The sequence below is a fragment of the Schistocerca serialis genome, unplaced genomic scaffold (genome assembly GCF_023864345.2).
Source record: "Schistocerca serialis cubense isolate TAMUIC-IGC-003099 unplaced genomic scaffold, iqSchSeri2.2 HiC_scaffold_1192, whole genome shotgun sequence".
Classification (NCBI taxonomy): domain Eukaryota; kingdom Metazoa; phylum Arthropoda; class Insecta; order Orthoptera; family Acrididae; genus Schistocerca; species Schistocerca serialis.
Genome location: NW_026047395.1, coordinates 300,001 through 305,000, shown reverse-complemented (window position 1 = coordinate 305,000; position 5,000 = coordinate 300,001). Strand labels below are relative to the sequence as shown.

General features: G+C 53.9%; 1 non-coding gene across 1 annotated transcript in view; it reads right to left on the bottom strand.

Annotated features, from left to right (window-relative positions):
- LOC126434682 (small subunit ribosomal RNA) overlaps positions 1-473 on the bottom strand; it is a 1,910-nt gene extending 1,437 nt beyond the window's left edge. Inside the window, exon 1 of the ribosomal RNA XR_007579401.1 lies at positions 1-473. This exon is cut by the window's left edge and continues 1,437 nt beyond it. This is a non-coding gene — a ribosomal RNA (small subunit ribosomal RNA).
- Positions 474-5,000: the final 4,527 nt, after the last annotated feature.

Below are 5,000 nucleotides of genomic sequence, written 5' to 3'. Positions count from 1 at the left end.
CGTGCCGGGAGTGGGTAATTTGCGCGCCTGCTGCCTTCCTTGGATGTGGTAGCCGTTTCTCAGGCTCCCTCTCCGGAATCGAACCCTGATTCCCCGTTACCCGTTACAACCATGGTAGGCGCAGAACCTACCATCGACAGTTGATAAGGCAGACATTTGAAAGATGCGTCGCCGGTACGAGGACCGTGCGATCAGCCCAAAGTTATTCAGAGTCACCAAGGCAAACGGACCGGACGAGCCGACCGATTGGTTTTGATCTAATAAAAGCGTCCCTTCCATCTCTGGTCGGGACTCTGTTTGCATGTATTAGCTCTAGAATTACCACAGTTATCCAAGTAACGTGGGTACGATCTAAGGAACCATAACTGATTTAATGAGCCATTCGCAGTTTCACCTTAATGCGGCTTGTACTGAGACATGCATGGCTTAATCTTTGAGACAAGCATATGACTACTGGCAGGATCAACCAGGGAGCTGCGTCAACTAGAGCTGAGCAGCCGGCCGCCCGGGAGTGTGTCCCGGGGGCCCGCGCGAACACGCAAGCGTCCGCTCAATTATTCTGCAAACAGGAGGAGGCTGAGCTCCCCTGCACAATACACCTCGAAACCCTCTCAGGTCCCGGCGGCGCGCAGCGCCGTCCTAAGTACTTGGTCGGGTTCGAGAGAGGCGCAATCGCCCGGAGTTTGGCGAGTAGACGCTTTAGGTGCGACCACCCGTGCTCCCAACTGAGCTTGCCGCTGCCGACAGAGGCCCGGGAGCGTGCTGTCGTGGCATTGCCGGCGGGAGACAACACGCGCCACCTACGGTGGCCGGCAGCTCCAACGCCAGCGCCACAGAAGGACAAAAGCCCCACTTGGGTGCCGAAGCGAACTCTCCCAGCACAGCGCACGCGCCAACACGTCCGCACAGCTGCGATACAATCCACCTGCGAGAACCGCAGAGGCGACCGAGCAGCAGACGGCGTCGCGGCGCCGAGCGCCGGGCGGCGGCGCATCCTCAGCGCACACAGTCCTCAATCGGACCAGCACACTGCAGATGTCCACCGCGCTTCGCACCGGGCCCGCGAGGACCTACTTTGGCCGCACGGCGCCGCGTGCAGGGTGCGCCGGCGCGCAGCTACGCCGCCTGCCGCCTCCGTCGGCCGGCGCGCCTGCCACTGGCCGCCCCCACCAGCCGGCTGTAGCGCGTGCGCCCACGCACCGCGCGGCCAGCACGCCGGGAGGCCCCCCCTCACCGGCCGGGGACGGTCCCACCCAGCCACCGCCGCGTATCGCTTCACACCCACATGCCATTCACGTTCGTGGGCATGGTGGGTATCGCTGAAACAACCGGTTGGTAGCTCAACCGATCGTCGCCATCACTGATTCACCTCTAGCGAGAACAACCGCACCACAACGGTTTACCAGTTCTTCATTTGCGTAACGTCACCAGCAAACGTAGACGTCCATCGCCATTTGCAAATTCAACGATTGTTGCATGCCTGTGTCAGGTGTCACGACACACTATGTCTGCCCACATACACGCAACAACATGTGCACGCTTCGCGAACACGTGGAAGGTGGCCCCCGTACGTATGCGATGTCCATTGCGCGAACGACTGTCAACCGGCCTCTGTCGCATGTCGCAGATGTGGAACGCAGTGCACCATGCTATCACGGTGTGTGAGAAGAGACGACTACGTCTGACAACACGCGCCACTACATCAACAGACGGCTCATGCCGATCGCCATCCACGGCATACCATACTGCAATCCAGCTCTTATAGGGAGACGACATGTAGCTGAGTGCACAATATTTGGACCGTATGGTTCGCCGTTGTTGGCGCAGTCGTGGTACGGTCACACATGTACCACGATGTATCATTCAGTACATGAGGACCAATGTGCAGTACAGTGTGTGATTTGGACGTACAACATCAGCGGACAGTTGACACAAGCCGTACCACAACGTAGGCTGTGCTTCGCCATGCGAATGCCAATGAACAACTGCGAAGGGCATTGAGCATGTACGTCCTGCTGCCATCCGCATTACAGTGTATAGCTGCAAGGTGTTTAACATGAAGCGATACTCTGGGGACCGGGCAGTGCGAGTAGCAAACTATATTGCGGGGGTTGCAGTTAGGCAACACTACACTAATTTAACGCGTCGTATGACAATTACAGAGCAGGTTAAGGCCCAACGTGTGTTGGGTTAAGGCCCAACGTGTGTTGGGTTAAGGCCCAACGTGTGTTGGGTTAAGGCCCAACGTGTGTTGGGTTAAGGCCCAACGTGTGTTGGGTTAAGGCCCAACGTGTGTTGGGTTAAGGCCCAACGTGTGTTGGGTTAAGGCCCAACGTGTGTTGGGTTAAGGCCCAACGTGTGTTGGGTTAAGGCCCAACGTGTGTTGGGTTAAGGCCCAACGTGTGTTGGGTTAAGGCCCAACGTGTGTTGGGTTAAGGCCCAACGTGTGTTGGGTTAAGGCCCAACGTGTGTTGGGTTAAGGCCCAACGTGTGTTGGGTTAAGGCGCAACGTGTGTTGGGTTAAGGCGCAACGTGTGTTGGGTTAAGGCGCAACGTGTGTTGGGTTAAGGCGCAACGTGTGTTGGGTTAAGGCGCAACGTGTGTTGGGTTAAGGCGCAACGTGTGTTGGGTTAAGGCGCAACGTGTGTTGGGTTAAGGCGCAACGTGTGTTGGGTTAAGGCGCAACGTGTGTTGGGTTAAGGCGCAACGTGTGTTGGGTTAAGGCGCAACATAGGTTAGGTTAAGGCGCAACATAGGTTAGGTTAAGGCGCAACATAGGTTAGGTTAAGGCGCAACATAGGTTAGGTTAAGGCGCAACATAGGTTAGGTTAAGGCGCAACATAGGTTAGGTTAAGGCGCAACATAGGTTAGGTTAAGGCGCAACATAGGTTAGGTTAAGGCGCAACATAGGTTAGGTTAAGGCGCAACATAGGTTAGGTTAAGGCGCAACATAGGTTAGGTTAAGGCGCAACATAGGTTAGGTTAAGGCGCAACATAGGTTAGGTTAAGGTACAATATAGGTTAGGTTAAGGTACAATATAGGGTAGGTTAAGGCGCAACATAGGTTAGGTTAAGGCACAACACGGGTTAGGTTAAGGCACAACACGGGTTAGGTTAAGGCACAACACAGGTTAGGTTAAGGCACAACACGGGTTAGGTTAAGGCACAACACGGGTTAGGTTAAGGCAGAATACGGGTTAGGTTAAGGCACAATACGGGTTAGGTTAAGGCACAATACGGGTTAGGTTAAGGCACAATACGGGTTAGGTTAAGGCACAATACGGGTTAGGTTAAGGCACAATACGGGTTAGGTTAAGGCACAATACGGGTTAGGTTAAGGCACAATACGGGTTAGGTTAAGGCACAATACGGGTTAGGTTAAGGCACAATACGGGTTAGGTTAAGGCACAATACGGGTTAGGTTAAGGCACAATACGGGTTAGGTTAAGGCACAATACGGGTTAGGTTAAGGCACAATACGGGTTAGGTTAAGGCACAATACGGGTTAGGTTAAGGCACAATACGGGTTAGGTTAAGGCACAATACGGGTTAGGTTAAGGCACAATACGGGTTAGGTTAAGGCACAATATGGGTTAGGTTAAGGCACAATATGGGTTAGGTTAAGGCACAATATGGGTTAGGTTAAGGCACAATATGGGTTAGGTTAAGGTACACATTGTTGTAAGGAAAGGTGTTTTGGGGGGGGGGGCGGCAGTTTGTTGATTGTGATTATCGTAAGTAAATGACTGCGGCATCATCTGATTTGCCACGTCAGGGTGCACCTTTGGCTCATAACAGGCGGCGCTCTGATTCCATGCTTGTGGCAGACCTGTGTCTTTCATTCCTGCCATTGTTTGTGTGGTGTGACAGGAGGCAGTATTGTGATGTTGGGTGCACCCCTGTGTGGGACATGTGTGGGTGTTGGTGGCTTAGCTGAGCAATGGTGGTTGTCGGAAGGGTGGGATATTCTGTTTTCCGAGTGGACCTCCCGGTCTGGTTATGATAGTGTGGATTGTCTAATGTGGCAGAGAGGATGCACTGGGTGTTGTTCCATGCTGGTGCTTACATATCGTCTGCGTGCCTGTTACAGGCAGAGAGTAGTGCGTGATAAGAGTGTCTGGCTGACGTGTGATTGTGAGCAGAGTCTTTCAGCATGTATACGGACAGGTCTATACATTATCTGTATTCTGATGGCTCTATCTATTACTAATCAGCGCCGTGTATACGTTTAATCCGGTTCCAGTCGAAACTATTGTATCTCTGTACATTAGTGACACGGCGAGCCCGGTATGTAGTTACTCGTCTCGGCAGCTTCCACCGGTGTATGGCAAATGATTATAAGGAATCAGTCTAGTCGTCAATACCGATAGTCTGACGTCACATGTCTGGGGTGGGGGACGCTGCGCCCTTCCGGTGGGTCATGGCCTAGGAAGACTCTTCCCACGCAGGGGGGCTTGGACTGTCATTGACTCTTCCGAGTAATATACTTGCCGTACGTTTTTGCGACTGCGAGTGCAACGCTCACCGGTACCGACATGGATGGAGCGCCTCCTAGCTGCCGCTGAGCATCTGCATTCGTACAGAGAGCAACGCGATCGCGTCTGTAGCTCGTACGTGGTACAGCTCGCAGCTCATGTATATGGACAGCGGGAATGTCGCATATTGGACATAACTCTTCATGAAACGCACGTTATAGGGGTGGATTGCACATTGCGAGTGCGAGCAAAGTCCGCCGTTCATCCGCTGGAGTTGCGAGTTGGGCGGTTGGGGTGGGGCACGAACGGGTGCAGGTGGAGTGATTGCCGGTCCACGACTTCGTGCGGCAGAGGCGCTGGCGTTGGGGTGCTGTTGTCGACAGAGGATGCAGGCTTTGTGGGTGGGGTCGAAAGAAGGGCACTGTGGGCCCATGGCTGTCTTAGTCGGCTTGGCGTCTCATAGATGACGGTATCGTCGTTGCAGGAGGTCATGTTGCGGGAGACCTACAGATGGCGGTGTGTTTT